At 48.4% G+C, this 22,520-nt stretch overlaps 1 long non-coding RNA gene across 1 annotated transcript; it reads right to left on the bottom strand.

Annotated features, from left to right (window-relative positions):
- Nucleotides 1–246: 246 nt before the first annotated feature.
- LOC119564512 lies at nucleotides 247–22,452 on the bottom strand. Its single transcript, XR_005223472.2, has 3 exons — nucleotides 22,038–22,452; nucleotides 8,462–8,532; nucleotides 247–2,473 (listed from the first exon to the last, which is right to left on the bottom strand). It is a non-coding gene; the product is annotated as an uncharacterized LOC119564512 (long non-coding RNA).
- Between the last annotated feature and the right edge of the window lie 68 nt (nucleotides 22,453–22,520).

Genomic DNA, 22,520 nt, shown 5'->3' with positions numbered 1-22,520 from the left:
GTACTTTATCCAGAAAAGATGAGAGTTATGAAAGATGTTTTATATGGCAGTAGCCCTGAGATGAAGTATTACACCATGGCAGGAGTCAGTAAATGATGGCTGTAGAATCCAGCTTTGATGATTTCAGGGGTATCTGCAAGTGTGTATTTAAAAAGTATGTTCTCTCTAATCTGCCTAGCCTGTACATGTGCTACCTAGATAATAGGGTTTCTAAAGGAGAAGGAAATTAATGTGGAAGACCTCAAATTTTAATAGAAATATATTAGGTTAAAGGTCATGCTAAAATTATGTTAACATAACACTTCCCTAAACATGGTAATCTAGGGCCTGCTATTTCACTGGTTAACCTGAGACCCAACTAAATCCCAAATTGTACATTTCAGGCTTTTTTTCCAGCCCCCAATAACCCATTTACCCTTTCTGGGCTCACTGCTTCTTTGTCCTCCCTGAGCTCAAGCTATGCCCATTCTCCCCTCAGGCGGGGTAACCATTTCTTTACCCTGGGGGAGCCCGGTTGAAGGAGGGCCTTCCTCCCTGGCTGGAAGTTCCCATCCCAGGACCCGTAGGCTATGTCTACACTGCAGTTAGGCACCCACCTGCAGCCTGTGCACCCACCTTGCAGGACTCTAGAGCCCAGGGTCCAGCCCAAGCCTGAATGTCTACCCTGCAATTAACCAGCCCCTTAGCCTGAGCTTTGCGAGCCCAAGTCAGCTGGTGCAGGCCAGCCATGGATTTTTAATTGCAGTGTAGACATACACTGGGCCTCCAGCCCACACCACTGCACTGCTTATAACTTTTACTTCTTGCTGTCACCTCCCAGAGTCCTTCACTGTCCTGCCTTTTCCTGCTACTCCCTTTTCTGGGCTCCAGGTCCTTCCCTTTAGCCCTGAGCCTCCAGCAGGACTGGCTGGCAGTCTGCCCCTGACTCAAACAGTTGCATGCCTGCCTGTTGTCTGAGGACCAGGTGACCCACAGACCATCACTGGCCACCTATCAGCTAGGAGGTGAATAACTACACGTAGGTGGGGATGAGCCCAGCTCCCTCCAGGAAGCCATCCACCTTGTCACACAGTCCTCGAGGTTAGACTCTTCAGAATGGCTCAGCACCCACAACTGGGACCCGATTTTCAAAAGAACTCTGTGTGAGTTCTGGAAGCTGAGATCTTCTGAATCTATCCCTGACCAATGTCTCCTGTCTCCCTGGTCTATATGTTGTCTAGCTAGACTGTAAGATCTTTGGGACAGGGAGTTTGTTTCTGTATCTGTCAGCAAAATGCTGAACAAACTGCTGATGCTTTACAAAAAGTAAGGATAAAAATTTATACCACACAGCGGTTCTCCTAAAGATTCCTTAGGCACCTATCATCATGGTATGCGATTGCCAACAGAGGACAGTTAATGTTAGTTCTCATTAAACAGCACCCAGGTATTGCCATAAGCCACCCCAGTGTCTTATGGGTGTCAAGGTTCTTTTCCTGAATCTTGAGCCATTATTAGAAACAATTATTAGAAATAATTATTAGAAACAGAAATATATGATACTGAGCTGGTTCTGGTAGCGCATGGAATATTTGTAAGAAATGAAAAACGACTCCAGTTTCAAGGGCTTTTAGCTGTTCGTTATAAACTCCAAAGCCCTGCCATTTTCATGGAAAATTTTGCTCCGGTGTACAGGGTTTTGGTTTGTTTTTTCAAAAAAGCAAATCTGGGCTCATATTCCAATTTTCCATTGAAATTGGGCTGCTTTTCAAGCAAAGCAGGGCCTCTTTCCAAGTGAACATGGTGACTATTGGCCTGTTTTCCAAGAAAATAAAGGCTTTTGCCTCAAAAATATCCCAGAAGTTTGGTTTTGAGTGTGCAAACTGCCATTTCCTTGAAATTGGAGGAACAAGAGGGTGAAAATTCTCATCCAGAATTCTGCAAAATAAAATTGTGGGGGCATGTGGCTTTTATTTCCAAGCAAGATGGCCACCCCAGGAGCTGGCGGAGAGCTGCTACCTCCAATTAAACTTGTTCTGCAAAAGACAGATTTCACCGTTAATTTCTGGGTTTGAATGTGTCTTCCCCTGAGAACAGCTGGAGTGTTGGATTGGGTAAGTGGGAGCAGGTGACCTCAAAGAAGGTGCATTTGGGGACCTACACAAATTGATCTTTTCCCTTCAAACACAACTTTTCAATGTTAAGTTTAGCTGAAGACGTAGCTCTGACTGTTGGTTCAATATCCTTGGTTATTTCCTTCCCAGGACAGCTGAGCAGAGGGGACTCTTGCTGAGTATCCAGGTCCATCTGCCTTCCTGAGCCAGACTGTCGCACATCTCTTTGCACTAGCAGTGTGTTAATTTCAGTGCTGAGCAGGGGGTTATTCTTGCTGTTGTAGCATCTCAGAAGACTTTGATCAACTGGGCCATAAAGCGGGGCTGCAGCAGGGAGAATACCGTGGTACTTTACTGTTGTCCAAGTTTATAGCACAGTCCTGAAATGAAACACTTCATAAAGAGACAGGAATGGCCAGTGAGTGTCACCTTCACCGTCCGGAGTGTGTTTCCCCTGCATAACTCCGGACTCTATGAAACCCTGGAGTCAGCCCTCGCTCCCAGTGCAGTCCTTTTGAAACTGCCAGCAGTGAACTAAGTGGGAAAGCAGAGATGGAGTGTGCTGTCTCCAGATCTCACTGCCAGTGCTGAGCCATGGCCCCCATTCTGCCAGCAGCTGTTTTAGAACGCGCTTTAAGGGGAACTTTTTGTACAGTAATTTTCTTCTTACTAAAACGATTAGAGAAACAACATCATCCGCTCAGTTGAAAGCTGAGGGGCTGTTTCTACCTTAATTCCAGCAGATCCACCCTTCCCTGCACGGGCCCAGTGCTGCCCAGCTATTGGGCCATTGGAAGAGAGCTGGAAGCCCAGAATGTCATCAGCTGAGAGAGGGGTGGAGAGGGCTAAATCTTTTGTTCTCTGCCTGGTGCTGGTCTGCAAGGGAGCTGAGCACCGTGAACACTGAGTACGAACAGTCTTGTCCTTGTCGCTGACTTCTCAGCAACCCCAGAGACCAGTGCAAACTGAGTGCAAATCAGAGTGGTAGTAACAGTCTGAAAGTTCCTGCACGGATTCACTAGTTTCTCTATGCCAGCAAGTTCTTTGAGATAGCAACCAGTTCTGAAACCATGCTCCCACTGCAGCCAATGAGAGGTTTGTTATGGACAGCCATATGAGTCGGACCAGCCCTAGAATGATCGGGACACAACTGCAGAGAGGAAGAAAGGTAAATACAGGAAGAGAGCCACTAACTAGATTTTTGGAGATTAAAATAGTTAAATTTGGGGGAATTGTAGGAGTGGAAGGGACCTCGAGAGGTCATCTAGTCCAGTCCCCGGCATTCGAGGCAGGACTATGTAATAACTAGATCATTCCTGGCAGGTGTTTGTCTAACTTGTTCTTAAAAACCTCCAATGTTGGAGATTCCACAGCCTCCCTAGGCAATTTATTCCAGTGCTTAACCCCCCTAACAGTTAGGAAGTTTTTGGTAGCATTTTACATGTTCACTTTGCACTGGTGTAAATGAGTGTGTGTAAGGCAATGGGGATTCGGGCCATTCATGATTTACTCAGTTAGAGGGATGCAGTTTTCATCATAGCTATGGATGGTATCGCAGCTTTTCATCAATGGGGGAGACTGCTGAGCTGTGGTTGCCAGGTCTAAGTTCCGTCCCCAGGCTGCAAGACCCGCTGTAGGATCTGTGGACCTTGCTACCTGAGGAAAGGGAATGTCCGTTCAGTACGTCTGAAGGTACAATCCTCCCTTTTCTTCGCAGACCTGAGAGTGGGGGCTGTTATTCACTGCAAATCCACCGCCCCCTGCAGCAGGCTCCTTTATCCGTTTAGCCTTTGTCATCATTAGTGTAAATAATTAGATACATTTCTGCTCAAACAGGAACTTTCCAGTTCACAGTCCATCTGTTCCTTCCACCTGACCCTGTAATTAAATCACCGTTTGAGGTACGTGTGACATCATAGCCCGTTGCTATGGTCCTGTGTGCTTTGCCAGGCCGGGATGCTGTGAGGAAGTGCCTGCTTCTGCGTAAATCCAAACCTGTTCATCTGACTGGCTGTTTATAAAGGAAAGGGAAATGGCAGATCAGTGAGGGCTGGCTGGACGGCACTGGGCCTCCATGCCTGGGGAGGTGGCGCTTTCAATAAAACGGGACATGGGTTTTAAAGTGCTACACATTGCAGAGAAAAGACGCTCACTAAAGGAGGGGGAGAGGAGGAGAGCTGTGCCAGCTCCTTGCCATCAAAATCAGCTCAACTCCCTGCTTCTCCTGGCAGTGGGGAACCGCTGCCTTCTGAGCCCAGCAGTCGACTTTACGTACAACAGGCAGGCTGCAGGAACCAGGTACGGTCTGTTTGGTGAAGCTGCAACTGCCCTTTAGAAATCCTAAGGATCAGGAGGAGTTTGTTACTGAGTACTGCAGGGAACAGCACCAATGCAAAGCACCAGGCAGGGAGAGATCAATACGGGAAGGATACATAGATATTATTTCTACTCATGTAGCATGGGTCCTACTCATGGACCCAGACTCCATCCACAGGACAAAATGACAGCCCCTGCTCCAAAGAGCTTCCAGTCTCAGTCAAGAGACAACAGCCAGATACAGCAGACAGGGGAGATGGTGAGACAATAGTGCTCAGCATGGTACATAGAACAGAGGGTTCTAACACTGAGTCTTTCCCCTGAAAGTTTTTGTTTTGTAACCACCTGTTTTTATGGATTTCAGGCACCCAGGTGCTTGAGAGATGAGCGTCTGGTATAAAAACCTTGTGTTAATTCAGGAATTAAAGAAGTGAATCAGTGCTGCGAATAAAGGCTACCAAACAGCCATCCCATAGGGCTACCCAGGTGCCCTGCGCTCCAGTCTGAGCAGGGAGTATTGCAAAGCTGCACTGCCCCAGGATCCTGGCAAAGGCTGCACAGTTTGGTCTCTGCCTCCCTCTGGGCTGTGCGGGAAGTAAGCCCACTGCACCAGCCAGCAGCACTGCCGAGCACGGCTGTGGGGGCAGGGCCAAGATAGCACTTGCTCCTCATCCACTTGCACGGGTTGGGGGAGTGGCAGCCCAAAGCAGGTAGCCTGCCTGAGGGAGTAAGAGGATCTTTACACCTTGTTATTCCCCAGTGAGGTTGCAGGGTCAGGCTCACTGCTGAGCCCATAGTAAGCTATCCTTGTGCAGTGTTTCCGTATGCTGTTCTACCCAAGAAGAGCTGTGTTTCATTTCAGTGCACTTCATTCTTTGAGTGCACTGGTCCTTCGTGCATCAATTTCAGTGTGTAAAGTCCTTTGGGATCCTGTATTTGTATAATAAGATTCAAAATGTAGGGCTGGAAGGTCATCTAGTCCAGCACCTCCTGTAACCCTAGACCATCCTGACAGGTGTCTGTCTAACCTGTTCTTAAAACCTCCAGTGAGGTGGATTGCATAAGCCCCCTGGGTAACATGTTCCAGGGCTTAATTATCCTTGGAGGTAGAAAGTTTTCCCTAATACCTATGATTGTACTTAACTGTGTATTGCGTGGGCGGATCCCCATTGAAAGGCCTTTGCCAGACTCTCCAGACTACACTTTGCACCCAAAACGTTCTTTCCCTATATTTGCCGTCTCATCACATTAGCAGAGCCGGGGGCAGATCCGTGTTTGGTGTAAATGGTCAGAGCTCCATTGACGTTAATGAAGTGGTGCTGCCCAAAGCCAGTTTACACCAGCTATGTGCACAGACAGGTGTTTCTGACACCCCCAGCCCAGCATCTGACGAACGGTCTGCGACTCAGTGCAGCCAATAGGGTGTGGTGGTCGGAACCACCCAGAACACAACTTCTTGTTGTTGTCAGGGTATTGCACACAACCCCTTGGCAGTCAGTCCGCGTTGCTGTCTGTCCTCTGTTCAGATGCATTCACCTTTCTTGGTGGCCTCAGAAAAGGATTGGACATTTCTATGGGTATGGGAATATCCAAAGGATTATAATTAAATAACAAAGAGAGGGGAGGGGGCACCAACCCTCCGGCTTGAGGGCATGCACCGTCCACAGGAAGGAATTTCCCCTGGGGCCAGGTTGTCTCATAATTCCAGGGTGTCTTGCCCTTTCTCCGCAGTCGCTGTCAGAGCCTTTTACTGCTTTAGATGGACCTCATGTTTGACCCATTATGACAATTCCTATGTTCCATCAACTACTTGCCTTCCCTCAAAGCTGCCCTCACAGATGCTGCTTCCATGTAACAGCCGTCACCAGGGAGTAGCGGCTACTGCCACGCGGTGTGTAACTGTGGGCTGCCTTCAGCTGGGGTTGGGTATGGGTGGAACTTTGTAGGGTCAGGCTCAGGAAGTTTGGCCTCCCAGTCTCTCCAGCCAAGAACACAGATTTGCCATAGCTTAGGACAACTGCTAAAACCAAAGCAAACCAAAACCCCCACTCTTCTTTCTCAGCTAAGGTCCTGGAATGTCAGAGCATGACTAATCTACAGGAGAAATCCAAAGTTTTGTCAGGCCGCGAGGAGAAATTGACAGCAAAAGTACTGGTCTGACAGGAAAAGCAAAGCCCGGCTGCATTTCAATGTGCTGTTAATAATGGGCTGCTGCAGAAAGCACTCTGGCAAGTGGCAGCGGTTTTGAATTATGATGAAAACTACTGATAATAACAACCACCTGACTAAAAGCCACCCCCCAGCTCTCCTTCTTACAGACCTCTTCTGAGCTCATGTATTGCTGAGGAGGCTGGAGCTTTTGGACGGATATTTTGCCAGGCCTCCTGACTGCAGGATTATTGCATCAGGGTCAGCAGCTAGGAGAGGGTCCCCAGGCTTTGCATGACTGCGGTGCTGCAGTGGCATCTTGCCAGGTGCCTAAGGGGTGCGTGTAAAATGCAATAAATAGAGCAGGTTGCAGGCAGAGCTCATGGAGCATGCGATGGGGCCTGGCCACTCAACTCAGCTGCAGCCTCATGGGCTGTGACACGGAGAGCTTGATTCTTCTCCTCAGGCCTTGTCTACTGTACGGGGGTGATGGCGGCACAGCTACGGGGGTGTAGCTGCACCGGCATAACCCCGTAGTGTCGATGCGGCCTTCAGTGACGGAAGGGTTTTTCCATCACTCTAGGGACACCACCTCCCCAAGTGACGGTAGCTGGGTGACAGGAGCAGTCTTCCATCCACCTAGCTGCGTCTACACTGGGGGTGAGTTCAGCATAGCCACAGTGCTGGGGGGAGGGGGTAGATTTAAGTGTTAAGTATAGACAAGGCCTCAGATAGTCATTTAGGGGTATATAAAGTGCCTCTGATTCTCCACTGCACCCCATGGAATCATTTATGCCAGTGCAAAGCCAGCAGAAAGCACTACCAGACCAGAAGGGTGGCATTTATCTTCTCTGCACTCCCTTTGCATGCGCCAGGGTGCAGAGCAGTGAAGAACCATGCCTGCAGTCTGCACTTTGGCCGTTCTGAGCTAGGGCTCCCCGTAGCGCAGGTCCGTCTATCCTCTTCTCTTCCAGGATTTTTAACTTGTCTTTTCATTCACTCCCATTCCAGCCATTGTTCGGTGCGAGGGCTGTAAAAAGGAAAAGCAGAAATCTCCCTGCAACCAGTATTTATTTGTGGCTCTCACGACTCTGGAAAAGATTTATAGTAAAGGAAAGAATTTGGCAGGCAGGCATCTGTAATGAGGACTAAATGCTTTGCTGATTCTTAACAGAATGAAAACTGAAGCACTGGCAGGAAAGCGTCTGCTATGCAGGCCCGGTAACTTACTAGTTAGAAAGATTGCACCGAAAAGAGATGGAACATACAAAGATTAGCAATGGTTTTTAACTTACATTATTTACAAATAAATTTTGTGCTGTTGAAAGGTGCCACATTGACAGTCCTGGGGTCAGTCATATCTATCTATCTATCTATCTATCTGTCTGTCTGTCATTGAGGTACTTATATGACCCCTACTAATATAGTATCTGAGTTCCTCTAATGCTCTGATATATCCATAATCCACCCGCTGGCTGGGTGAAGTTCCTAACTGGAAAGTCCTATGTAAAATTTCTATAAGCCATTGGTCTCCGTATCAGGGTATGGATGGAGGCCCTAACCTGGTCACTAGTCAACAAGGGGTTAACTCCAGTTCACTTCCCTCTCCCCAGCACAGCTGCTTAGGAAAACCCTTGAGACTACAAGCTATTGGGGTTTCATAGGCAGGAAATTCCTGCTTGGGAGACGGAATGGGGGTGGTTTTAGGGCATGAAATATCCACCTCTGACACGCCAAGGTGCAGTAGAACTATGATGTGCTGTCCCAAATGCTGACCCTTCTTGATGGTTTTCAGGAGAACTGGGCAAACTGAACATGTAGGTCAAAGCAGATCTGAGTGCAGTCCCTCATCCTCCTCCAAGAGCCCTGGGAACCTTTATTGTTTTAATAAAAAGTTTACTTACTTGGATTTTCTCTGTGGAGTCCTGAAAGCACAAGACAAGTCACAGCAGCTCCCTTCAGGCCCAAAGTTCCCCTGTGAAGCAGGAGTTAGAAGAAATTCAAGTCTTATTGAAATTTACAGTCACTCTGTTTTCTCAGTGAAGCATTTAAAGTGGGAAAGATTCCACTGCAAAGCAAGGGGCTCTGGAACTAATGAGAAACATTAATAAAGTTCCCCACAATCATGCTACACCAAGGCCACAAAGAGACAGTTTCAGAGACAGTCTAATTAAATACAACACACACACAGCTCCCAGGCTCTTGTTTTCCTTCAATATAACCGAAAAGCGCTGCATCCTTAGGAAGGAATTGTTTTAGTCAGAGCGAGAGATTGTCTGTTCTGAGAACCTTGACATCTGAGAGAGACAATGAAGTTCCCACAAACGAGTGAGAAAACACAGTGTGGGAAGGGGAGAATGGTACACCGTGGAAGTGGCTGGGTACAGCACTCTCTGACTCAGTCTACCAAAGTTCGCTATCCAGCAGTGAGTTAGCTACTTGACCTCTGATTCCGCATCGCCCTCCACCTTGTGCAGTCATTTCCAGCTGTGCAAAGTGGGTGGGAAGGACTAACTAATTTTATTTCACACCCACTTTGCAGGGTGTAAATGACAACACAAGGTAGGAGGAGAATCAGGCCACGGAGGCTATGCAGGCATAGCTCCCTGGTGGAGACACAGTGTGTGGCAACAGAAATTCTTCTGTTGATGTAGTAATACCAAGGTTAGCTAAGTTGCCAGAATCAGCATCCCTGCATGGACACAGGTTTTTGTCAGCCCTAGGTGGGGGGATTTTTTCCCACTCGCCTCTGACATCACTGTGCCAGCATAAGTTTGTCGTGTAGGTCGGGCCTCAGGTTCTTTAGCACCGTGACTGCGCAGCAAATGTAGCAGCCGTTCTACGCTCCGCACCAGCCCCGCAGCCTAGGACACTAAAACCTGTTTGTTTCGAGACCGGGCCAGTCTGCTCCCGGGCCATGTCTACACTGTGGCACAGTGACAGCAGGGCAGCGATGCTGCTGTAGTGCCTGGCGCAGAGGTTCCTACAGTGACAGAAGGGGGCTTTCGGTTGAATTAAACAATCCACCTCCCAGAGCAGGGTCAATAGAAGAATTCTGCTGTTGACGTAGCCACGTCGACACCAGGGTTAGGTTGACTTAACTACAGCACTCAAAGGTGCATCCTCGCTATGCCGACCTAACTTTTAAGTCTAGGCCAGGCATCAGTTCCAACAGCGTAATTCCCGAGTAACTCCACTGCAGTCAACGGAGCGTGTCCAGATGTACGTAGCTGTATCTGAGATCAGAATCTGGCCTGGAAAGTGGGCTGGGACTCTACAGTTATTCCCCTTTCCATTTAAATCATGCCCTGGGGAAAAGGCTTTGTGCTCTGGGGACATGGGCTGTGGGGTGTGAGCTCTCGCTGACCCAGACATTCAAATCAGGAGAATCAAAACAAAAGACCACACACTCACACTCATACACACTCACGCACACTTATTTGCTTCTGCCAGATCACAGGACAAATGTGTGAAGGAACATAAGAGCATTAGAATGGCCAAACTGGGTCAGACCAGTGATCCATCTAGCCCAGTATCTTGTCTTCAGATGGGAGAATGAACAGAATAAGGCAATTTGTAGCGTGATCCTATTCCTAGTCAGCCAGTTCCAGATTCTGGCAGTCAAAAGTTTAGGGACACTCAGAGGATGGGGTTGCAACCCTGACCTTCTTGGCTAATAGCCATTAATGGAGCTATTCTACATTAACTTATCTAATCCTTTTTTGAACCCAGTTATACTTTTGGCCATCTCAACATCCCCTGGCAATGAGTTCCACAGGTTTGACTGTGCAGTGTGTGAAGAAGTACTTCCTTCTGTTTGTTTTAAACCTGCTGCCTATTAATTTCATTGAGTGACCCCTGGTTCTTGTGTTATGGGAAGGGATAAATAACACTTTCTCTACATCATCTATGATTTTATAGACCTCTATCATAGCCCCCTTCAGTCATCTCTCTTCCAAGCTGAAGAGTTCCAGTCTTTTTCATCTCTCCTCATAGGGAAGCGGTTCCATACCCTTAATCATTTTTGTTGCCCTTCTGTGTACTTTTTCCAATTCTAATATATCTTTTTTGGGACAGGGCAACCAGAACCACATGCAGTATGCAAGGCGTGGGCGTACCATGTATTTATATAGTGGCATGATATTTTCTGTCTTATTGTCTGTCCTTTTCCAAATGGTTCCCAACATTCTGTTCGCTTTTTTGATGCTGCACATGGAGTGGATGTTTTCAGAGAACTATCCACACGGCCTCCCAGATCTCTTTCTTGAATTGTAACCGCTAATTTAGATCCCATCATTTTGTATGTATAGTTGGGATTATGTTTGCCAATGTGCATTACTTTGCATTTATCAACATTGAATATCTTCTGCCATTTTCTTGCCCAGTCACCCAGTTTTGTAAAATCCCTTTGGAACTCTTCACAACTTTGGACTTAATTATCTTGAGTAATTTTGTATCATCTGCAAACTTTGCCACCCCTTTTTTTAGATCATTTATGAACATGTTGAACAGCACTGGTCCCAGTACAGATTCTTGGGGAACCACACTATTTACCTCTCTGAAAACTGACTATTTATTCCTAGCTTTTGTTTCCTTTTAACCAGTTACTGATCCATGAGAGGTTCTTCCCTCTTACCCCAGGACTGCTTACTTTGCCTAAGAGCCTATGAGGACCATAAGCTGCTTGCACCGAATGCACACATATGCCACCTGCCCACAAGGCAGGTAATCACAGAGGCTGCATTCAGTGCAATAAACTGCTGCTGGACTCTGCCTGCATTCTTCTTACTCTTGCTGGGTTTGGGGTTGTTTTTGGCCTAAGTTTACAGAATGTTTATTAGGTGTATCTGGCTGTCACGCTTCCTCTCTGAACTCCCTCACAAACTGCCCTGTTAGCTGCTCCTGTTTGCTAGCTCCTCTGGTTGCTTACGAGCTGGCTTTTCAAACCCCTGTTCTCCCTGAGTTAGCCCCACCTCCTCGTCAAGGGAGCCTAAAGGGAATGATACGATTGTCACCAGAGTGCTATTAAATAGTATTTTATGAGATCAGGACCAATTGCTTTGCGGTGCCCAAGCTGGGGCCCCGTCAAACCGGATATTAACCCAGCTCCCCATAACGTTAATGCCTGGAAGTTGCTTTGCAAGATATGAGAGCAGGATGGGTGGTAAGGATATCCCAGGACAGCATTGCATCCAGTCTGATCAGCCTGCATTAGGGGTTACACTGAAATGTCCCCTGAGGGCAGGTTATCCCATCATCACTACGGTGGCATTTCTTGCACCTGCCTCTGAAACAGCTGGCACTGGCCACAGTCACAGCCAGGCTACTGGACAAGATGGAGCCCTAGTCTGATCCAGTCTGGTGGTTCCTGCTGGGAAGTGGATCAGCCACAGAACAATAGCACTAAAGTCGCCATAAGTACCCTCTAACCCTTGAAGTAGGATGCAGCCCAGACAAGCAACACCACAAAAAATCCTTCAAGGTCATCTTCAAATGGTCAGAAGAGAATAAACACTATCAACAAGTCTGCAGAAAGCAGCCTGAAGGCCTCCCTGCCAGGAACCCCAGCACACTGGTCTGAAGAGAAACAAAGCGAAGTTCGGAGGTGGAGGCTGATGGATGAGCTATTGGACTACAGCGGCAGAGTCTCCATAAACTCTGCTCCAGTCAGCTAAACTTCACCATTTCCCCTTTCAATTTCCTCCAGCGGAATTAAGACAAAATCAGTCCTGGCAGATGATTTGGTGTAACAACAACCTGCACTGGTGAGTAGGAACCTGGACTGTTTCTGTTGTTGTTAAAGGGGGGGGGGGGTTAGTTAAAACCTTCCATGACTATTCTTGCTTTGATATATTTGAAATCCTCTGCATCCCCTTAACAATTAGTCCTCTGAGGGGCAGAATGAGGTGTCTGCGCCATGTAAGTCCCATTTAAACTCTCCAAATTGGGATTAGATGGGACACAAGTAGTGTACAGGCCTTGGGATAGCCCCTCTGCACAGGGGCAAATGTTAGCTGTTTCCCTTTTCTAGACCAAATGTCCCCCCTGCCATTAGGATAAGAAGATTCCACATCAGCAAGCAAACAGTAGACACAAATGGGTCAGAGCCGGCCTGGGAATAAGAGTTCACAATTCCCATTGTGAGCACTGGCACCTGCCAATACCAGAGATAAGATTGTGCATCTGGGTTGGTATTTGTTGTGTAGACGTGCGGGCGACGTGGCTTGCGTGGATGGCGGTTGAAGCCTGCAGTAGTTGACTGTGGGCCGAGCTCGCACAGACGCTGCTTTCAAGTGTTAGTTCCTGATTCCAGATGGCAGGAAATGGTGGGAAGTCCGCACCCTGGCTGGTCCTGAGGAAAACGCACTTCAGCTTTCGTTTGGCAGCAGCAACATTCAAACCGGCTAGAGCCGGAGAGTCACAGCAAGCCTGCGCTTATCAAGGCAAAGCCACGCTGTCAACAGGCCTGGAACGTCTGCATGTGGCTGCCTTGGGGTGAAGGCGAGAGCCAGGCTATGATGAGGAGGACATGGCCGCAGCACAGACGATAGGAAATGACACATGAAGCCATGCTTGGGGCAGCTTGTCAGTCCTGAAGCCCTTTATCCTCTGAATAAGGACAGCCTGGGCAGCAACAGTGCAAGCCCCCCTTGCACTACTCCACTACACCAACGTGAAGGGACCACCACAAGGGGTACAAGGGGAGCCCAGTGGTCCATCCTCACCCTCTGTCAACCAGACCCCTTCTCTGGAGAGATTCGGCCAGGAAACTGCAGTGAGGCCGGGACGGGGAAGGTTAGGGGATGATCCCCACGGCCTCAGATCCCATCTCATCGTTTGCACTTGTGCAGAGGGTGGAAAGGTGATGTGTCACAAGGGGAGTGTTTTGTGAAGGGCAGTGGAGAATCAGGCCCGCTGGCTCCAGAGCCGTGTGCAAAGGAGCCCCGGGGGACTGCAGCATAAGGCTCTCAGGTAACTTCCAAAAGGGCCTAAGTGACTCATGTGCCTGAGTCCCCCTGACTTGCAGTGGGACCCAGGCACGTTGCCGTCTGTCCGGGCTACTTTCCACCGTAGATATTCAAAGGCACAAATGGCTCTAACTGTTGTTGACTTTCAAGTGCCATTTGTGCCTTTGAAAATCAGCCCCTCCTCCCTTCCCTCGCAGCCTTGATTCCTTTTCTGAGGCCAAGAGAGCTCATTAATTTCTCCCTATCACAGTGCACATCCCCCGCAGATGGAGAATCTGTTTCATTCACATGCTGGCCCTGGTCCACCGCTCACTTGCACCATGGCTGGCGAACAGGAGTGGCTAATGGGAGTTTTGCGAGGGAGTTTTGACGGGGAGTGTGTGTGTGTGTGTGGGGGGGGGGGGTAGATACACTTAACATTCTTTAAATGTTAAAGCCAGAAACACCCCCTGATAAAAACAAAGCAACAACAAAGGAACGAGCGTCAGGAGTATAAAGAGAATGCAGGCAGAAGTCCAGCAACAGAGTGGGGACTATCCAGTTTATTGCACCCAATGCAGCATGTCCGATTACCTGCCCTATGCGCAGGTGGTGTATGTGTGCATTTGGTGCAAGGAGCTCCTGGCCCTCAGAGACCATGTACGGGCTATGGAGACCAGAGTGGCGGAGCTGGAGGAGCTGAGGGAGACAGAGAGGTACCTAGATGAGACTTTCCGGGACACAGTAGAACGGTCCCACCCCCTGTCTGACAGCCTCTGTGCTGTTGAGGAGGATGAAAGTCTCAGGGAAGGAGAACATCCAACTGGAGTAGAGGGAAATGATCCCATAGTTGGGACCCTCCTTCCAGATTATATCGTGGTATCCTCTCGCACTGAAGATACCTCTCTAGGGGAGGGAACTCCAGTTATTAGGAAAAGACAGGTAATAGTTATAGGGGATTCAATCATTAGAAACGTAGATTGTCGGGCTTGATTGGGAGAACCGCATGGTGACTAGCCTGCCTGGTGCAGAGGTTGCGGATCTCTCGAGACGTCTAGATAGACTTATGTGTAGTGCTGGGGAGGAGCCAGGGGTCGTGGTACATGTAGGTACCAATGATGTAGGGAAGGATAGGAGAGAGGTCCTGGAGGCCCAATTTAGCCTACTAGGTAAGAGATTGAAGTCCAGGACCTCCATAGTAGCATGAGAATCTCTCAGAGATTCTCTGATTCTTATTCACGACCACCTTCCTGACGGAATCGGGACTGAGTATCATATGCATGGCCAACTCTTCAATCTTCGACGTCTCCAAACAAAATCTAAGATCACGAGAATTGGCATCACTGACCGTCCATATGCAGATGACGGTGTCATTCTTGCACGCAAACAAGCCGACCTGCAGAGCACCCTAAATCTTTTTGCAGATACCTATCACAACCTGGGTCTCTCTCTCAACATCGGGTAAACCAAGGTACTCTATCAGCCCTCACCTGCACAAACTACTCTTCGTACTCCACAAATCACCATCAGCGGAGAACCCCTGGAAAATGTGGACCATTTTCTGTACCTTAGCAGCCACCTCTCCCAAACAGCCAGCCCTGACACAGAAATTGAATACCGGATCCACTGTGCCAGGTCATCTTTTGGAAGACTACTCAAACGAGCCTTCAGTGATAGGGATCTACAAACAAGTACCAAGATCTTGGTTTACAAGGCAGTTGTCATCCCCACCCTTCTCTGTGGGTGTGAGACCTGGGTAACCTACAGATGTCATCTCAAGTGGCTGGAGCGGTTCCAGCAGCGTTGCCTCAGGAGGATTCTCAGGATCAGCTGGGAAGCCAGACACACTAACACCAGCGTTCTCTCTGCAGCCAACATCAGCAGTACAGAAGCACAGGTCATGAAACACCAACTCTGCTGGGCTGGCCACTGTGTACGTATGCCTGACACTCGCCTCCCGAAGCAAGTACTCTTCTCTCCCTTAAGTAAGGGAAGAAGGGCTCGCGGAGGGCAGTGGAAGTGTTTCAAAGACATATTGAAAGTACATCTTAAAAAGGGAGACATCAATCCAACAAACGGGGAGGACTTGGCGCGGAACAGAACACGGTGGCACCACACCATACCCCAAGCCACAGCTCACTTTGAGGAGAACAGACGTACTCATGAGACAGAGATGCGACAAAGGAGAAAAGAAAGGGCACAACACTCCAGCCAACAACTATGTCTTCTCCAAGTTTACACATGTCACTTCTGTGGAAAAATCTGCAGGGCAAGAATTGGGCTCCTCAGCCACTTAAAAACTCACCAATGAACCCCCTTGGCAGACATCATCCTCGCATCGAGGGATAGCCAAAGAAGAAAAAAAAGACTTAGATTTTCAGAAAGCCTTTGACAAGATCCCTCACCAAAGGCTCTTAAGCAAAGTAAGCAGACATGGGATAAGAGGAAAGGTTCTCTCATGGTTTGGTAACTGATTAAAAGACAGGAAACAAAAGGTAGGAATAAATGGTCAGTTTTATAATGGAGAGAGGTAAACAGTGGGTCCCCCAGGGGTTTGTACTGGGACCAGTCCTATTCAACGTATTCATAAATGATCTGGAAACAGGGGTAAACAGTGAGGTGGCAAAATTTGCAGACATTACAAAATTTCTCAAGATAGTTAAGTCCCAGGCAGACTGTATGAGAAATCAGGGAGAATGTGATCTGTGATAACTGCACTGAAGAGGGCCTTTAGCTATGTGGCCCATTTATTCTTCCAGACATCTTTGTCCAGGAAATCAAAGCAGTACCACCTTATTCTTCCTGGCCAAAAGTTTTGACTCATCCTTGAAGACCACTCAATCACTGTATGTTTCCTGGACAAATTCTAAACCCCAAGGAAACATTTGCTAACCCTGGGCTATGTGTTTCCCTTCCCTCGGCAACTGTTATTCAATTTCCTATGGCATTAGGGTTTGAATCATTGGCAATAGTTATTAGACAGCGTTCACTGCCAGCCATAAAAAATGTTCGAGTCCCAAGCTCATCCATAAAAGTCTTTAAGGGGCCTTTATTGCAAATTTCACAGTTTTTAAATGCTGTTTGATATAAATCTTCTCCAACTAAAAACCACCACGGCAAGACGGGTTTGATTAGCCCTGTGCTATCCAGACAGCCTTTTGCAACATAAGCCACTTTGAACTCTTTCATATGCTGGGATCAAAGACTGAAGAAGGAGGGGGGCATGCTCGCGAGAGGGTAGGTGACCATATGACTGTGTGGGTGTGGTGCTGCCAGACTGCCAGGGAAAAGATACTTTTCAAACAACATGGCCTGGGCATCAGGTGTCTCTGCACATGTGCCACTCAGAGAGAAAAGACCTTTGATCAGGCCACCGAGAACTGAGCATTTCCGACAAGCCCGATGATGAATTCCAAGCTGAACGCTAGCAAGGAGAGACCCACCATAGATGCATCTTGTGTGTGGCCTTTATAGCCCATGACCAATGCACCCATCTTAGCATCAGCCTGGTACAGGGAGCCCAATGCTTTCATCTCAGGCAGGAATTCCAGACGAAACTTTGACTTTCTCGGTGTCACTTACTCAAGAGCTCAGCTCCAGCCCTTCGCCTTTTGTATTGAAAATCAAGCCCTTTAACGCTTGTTAACATCTGCACAGATGCACAGGGAAAATCGGGCCCTTGTGTGTGGGAGGGGCAATGAAATGACCTCCCTGGAGACCTTCCAGCCTCTAATTCTAATATAGATATTCACGTTTCCAGCAAAGCTTGCAGCCAGAACATGAGCAAATTGCAGATTTAGCTGCTACAGCAGGAGGCGCAGCCAGTCCACAAACTGCTTCTCAGCTCCCTGTATCATTAATCAGCCGCATCAGGCTGAGCCTACAATGAAAATCTTAGCACCCCTGTTGGCCTAGCACCATTGCTGCTTCGCCAGTCATAGCAACGGGCAAGTACTGGTGCATTTGTTCTACTCTGTCTCCCACTCCCTGGACTCATACACTTGCTAAGTCTTGTCTTTGGCACTGTAAGCACCTTGGACCAGACACTGTCATTTATCATATGTTTGTACAGCGCCTAGCACAGTTGGGCTCCAACCAGGTTGATTTCTAGGAGCTGTCGTAACATGAGTGATGATAAGAATAGTGTAGACCATCCACTAGTGTTCTCACCAGCACAGGAGATTAGACGGCATGGTGGCCCCGCTTCATTAACTGAAGGTCTGCATTTTAAAAAATGCCAGCTCCAAAGTGTGAGTGAATGAGTTGTGTGAAGTAAATGTTCACGTACACAAGCCCACATGCACAATGGGCATTTTGCAACAAGAAATTGTGCTCACACAAAAATGCCAGGGCACTTTCAAAAATGTAGGCACGTCTACGACATGAGATGTGACTACATAGCCCTGACAAAGGCTCCCTCACCCAGGATGGCGTATCAGTGTTTAGGTATTATGGACTGTTCTTTCAGAGTGGAATCTCGCAGCTCAAGAGTTGTGACTGCTCTGTGGCAGGTGGGCCCTGGCTCGATCCCAGCTGAATGAGAGAGGAGACCCAGGTGGGGAGTTCCCAATATGGAAAATGAAGACCTAGTATGAAAAAGGTTGAGGACTGTTGTGTTAGAGATTCATTGTTGTTCCAGTGGAAGTTGCTACTTCGTATTATACAGTGCTTCAGAATGAGAGGGGGGCTCTCCGCCGGTTTGCCTGTTACGGGGATGCATAGCTGGGAAAAGATGCCACCCGTAAGGTTGAATCAGCCTTTCGTTGACAAGGTAACAGTTATTCTGGCTCAAGCCCCGCAGTTCGGTTAGGGAGAAAGCATAGGATATTTATGTCCCCAGAGAAGACTCAAACAATTGACCTGTTCATCATTCCAGAATGATGTGTACTAGGAGGCAGTCCAAAGGAAGAGCAGGTACCAGAGTAGTGCATGTCAACAAATCAAACACTTTTTCTTGGTAACATGTGACGGGATCCGCAGGGTACAACCTGAGACTGTGGGATCACTGTGCCCCTTAACTCTCCACCCTGGGTTGACTCTCACAAAGCTTTCCTAGAGACAAGCATCAAACTCCTCCAGGTGCTATTATCACTCAGCCACCAGCAGGCAGAGACACACCTGACTGAGCTGCATGAATGCTCTCTAAGCCACTCATGAACTATACAGAGGGAAACACCAGCAAATCCCCACAGTCCCCAGCTGTGCACCCCAGAAACATTCCATTTTACACTGCTCAAGCCCTTCTCTTGAACAATGCAAGTTCATTAATTAGTTTGCCACTTTGTCAAAGGGTAGTGGATATGCACCAGCCTTTGTTATCTGAGCAGATTGCCCAAGCACTTTAGACAAGCTCACTGGCAAGGATAACACATTAAAATAAATTTATTAACTACAGAAGGAGAGATTTGAAGTGATTATAAGTGGTAGGCATAAAGGTCAGAGATAGTTACCTAAGAAAATAAAATGTAAACATGCATTCTAAATCCTAAACTTTCAGACTAAGCAAGATTTGAATCAAACAGCTTTTCTCACCCCACTGGATGTTGCAGGTAGGTTACAGTTCTTAATACAAGGCTGAACTTCCTTCTCAGCCTGGGACCAGTCTCCTTAGTTCAAAGTCTTTGTCTTCCCAGCCTTCAGCGTAGGTGGGGGAGGAGAGACGTGGTCTCCTGGTGCCACTATCCCTTATTTTATACTCTCTATTCATGTCCTAGGGAAGATACTGGCCCAGACATGTCCTGGTGGGCCTTGCTGAGTCACAGAATAGAGCAATCTTCATTGTGTGATGCTTGAGCAACTGTTTCGTACAGAATTGTAAATCTCTTGTTTAACATTCCCCTGCTGGTCAATTGCTTGTGATGGCCTATTCATGCCCATTTGGGTGTGGGTCACCTCCTTTGTTGTCACTGGAGAGCTAGCAGTGGGCGTCTTCCAGACTCACAGCATATTTCAATAACAACCATCTAGCAAAATCTCATCCCTTCATACACGCTAATGATATCCATGTTTTGACAGAACAATGAGTTTCTGCAGATCATGACGCTTCCTATGGTACCTTGCCAGGCACGCTTTGTATGAAACATCACAACCATATGCCAGTGATGAATATGGCGGTTGCAGGGCACTATTTTGAGGTATGGCATGCCACATCATGGAATTCCTAAATGCTAGCGCCTCCCTACCTCTCAACTCCTGAAATCCGAATCAAGCTGCTGGGAAATGCTCCAGGTGAATTTGCAGCATGTTTCAGTCACCACCTGAGCCCCATTGTCCCCTTCTTCTGAGCAGCAGAATTACATTTTAATTAAACATCTAATGTATTTGAAATAAAAAGCAATGATCTTCCTTTACCCTCCCTGTGACACATGGGTGGTGCTTTGATGGCCAATGGGATATGAGTGCAGGAGTATCAGTAGAATTCCTAATGGGGCAGCTGCCCCGTTGACTGTATCAGAGGCAGCACAGACTAATGGATAGTCAGAAAACCTTGGTTCTGTTCCCAGCTTTGGCTACTGAGCTGCTGTGAGAACTTGGAGAAGTCCCTTTCCCGCCCTGGGCCTGCTTCCCATTTTGTGAAAGGTGGGTAGTGATGCTGACTTTCCATTGCACAGTGTTTTGATATCTGGGGATACAAAGAGCTAGAGAAGCCAAGGGCGGAGTTCAGGGTTGATGAGATATAACTTCCCTAGCAGCCACCCCAGGCCAGGACTGAGAGCCATGCCAGGGCAGCAGAGCAGCAGCTTGTAATGAAGATGCTCCTTCCCTGTTGCTGTGTGGCTAACCCGTCCCCTGGGCTGTCATTATGGCTCCACTGATCATCATGACATACATTTTAAAGAAGGCAATAATCACCCAGAGTTTAATGAAGATCATTTACCCAGTGCCTCGTATCCCCCAGCCACTTCCTCGTATGAATTACCGTAAACCACCTGACATGCATTCCTGCTACGTGTGGCCAAATGGCTCTTGTGCGGGATGAATAGCAAATGAGATGCACAGGCACTAAATAATAAATGCAGCCGGATCTGATCATTTATAGGCCCCCCGTGGTGGTTGCTCCCTGAACTCCTGTGGGGCTGAGCAGGACCAGCAGATGAAATTCCTCCCTGCGCAGGTGGCTGGTGCAAGGCTGTTGCACCCTCAGGGGCAGGGGACCTTGAGAGCAAAAAGAACCTGATTTCCCAGCAGCTCAGCCAGCACAGGCAAAACACAGACACGTGATACAGAGATTCCCTGCAGCCGGGCTCTGCTCAGCAATGACCAGAGCAGGAACTGGGCACAGCTCCTGATGCGGAGAGTCTGTCTGCGCGCCGCCCCTGGTGACAGAGCAACCACGGGGTGGCTCTCATTTACCCCACTGACAGCGGGTCCGTATGGACCCTGTGCCACTAGGGCAGCGATTTCGTAAACTCTGGGTCAGGACCCCAAAGTGGGTCACAACCCCATTTTAATGGGGTCGCCAGGTCTGACGTTAGACTTGCTGGAACCCAGGGCTGAAGCCTGAGCCCCACTACCCAGGGCCTGAGGCGTAGGGTTGCCAACTTTCTAATCACACAAAATGGAAGACCCTGGCCCCGCCCCTTCCCTGAGGCCCCACCCCCGGCTCACTACATTCCCCCTCCCTCTGTGGCTCACTCTCATAGACTCATAGACTTTAAGGTCAGAAGGGACCATTATGATCGTCTAGTCTGACCTTCTGCACAACACAGGCCACAGAATCTCACCCACCCACTCCTGTAACAAACCCCTGACCCATGTCTGAGCTACTGAAGTCCTCAAATCATGGTTTAAAGACTTCAAGGTGCAGAGAATCCTCCAGAAAGTAACCTGTGCCCCATTCTGTAGAGGAAGGCAAAAAACTCCCAGGGCCTCTGCCAATCTGCCCTGGGAGAAAATTCCTTCCTGATCCCAAATATGGCGATCAGCTAAACCCTGAGCATGTGGGCAAGATTCACCAGCCAGACACCCAGGAAAGAATTCTCTGTAGTAACTCAGGTCCTATCCCATCTAACATCCCATCGCGCATATTTACCGCTAATAGTCAAAGATCAATTAATTGCCAAAAATTAGGCGATCCCGTCATACCATCCCCTCCATAAACTTATCAAGCTTAGTCTTGAAGCCAGATATGTCTTTTGCCTCAACTGCTCCCCTTGGAAGGCTGTTCCAGAACTTCACTCCTCTGATGGTTAGAAACCTTCGTCTAATTTCAAGTCTAAACTTCCTGATGGCCAGTTTATATCCATTTGTTCTTGTGTCCACATTGCTACTGAGCTTAAATAATTCCTCTCCCTCCGTGGTATTTATCCCTTTGATATATTTATAGAGAGCAATCATATCTCCCCTCAGCCTTCTTTTCCCCACCCTCACTCACTTTCACGGGGCTGGGGCAGGGAGTTGGGGTGCAAGAGGGGGTATGGGCTCTGGGGTGGGGCTGGGGATGAGGGGTTTGGGGTGCAGGAGGGGGCTCCGGGTTTGAGGGGCTCAGGGATGGGGCAGGGGGTTGGGGCTCAGAGTTGGGGCACGGGCTTACCTCGGACGGCTTCTGGTCAGCAGCGCAATGGGGCTAAGGCAGGTTTCCTGCCTGTCCTAGCTCCGTGCTGTGCTCTGGAAGCAGCCAGTAGGTTTGGGTCCTAGACAGGGGGGCCAGGAGGCTCCACATGCTGCTGTCACCCACAGGCACCACACACGCCCCCCCCAAGCTCCCACTGGCCGCGGTTCCCCCTTTGCAGTCCAAAGGGACCAGATCTCAACAGAGATTCCCACCCTGAACATATGTGCTGTGATGTTGCGAGTATATTTAATGCAAGATTCAAGTCCCTTTGCAATAATACTTCCAGCTCAGCAGCCCAAGTGCAGAGACCCCTAATTGAAATGTATCGCACTGCAGGGCTCCTGAGGCACCTCTGAGCATTGCGTGAGAGCTTGTCTGACTTTCCTAACGAGAGTCCCATTTTCTGACGTCAGCCCACATGGGGAGAGCCTCGCTGCACTCCCAGATATTTGTGGCCTCTGA

This window comes from Chelonia mydas, chromosome 26 (assembly GCF_015237465.2).
Source record: "Chelonia mydas isolate rCheMyd1 chromosome 26, rCheMyd1.pri.v2, whole genome shotgun sequence".
Taxonomy (NCBI): Eukaryota; Metazoa; Chordata; order Testudines; family Cheloniidae; genus Chelonia; species Chelonia mydas.
Note: the sequence above shows the minus strand (reverse complement) of the source record. Positions and strands in the feature narration are given on the sequence as shown.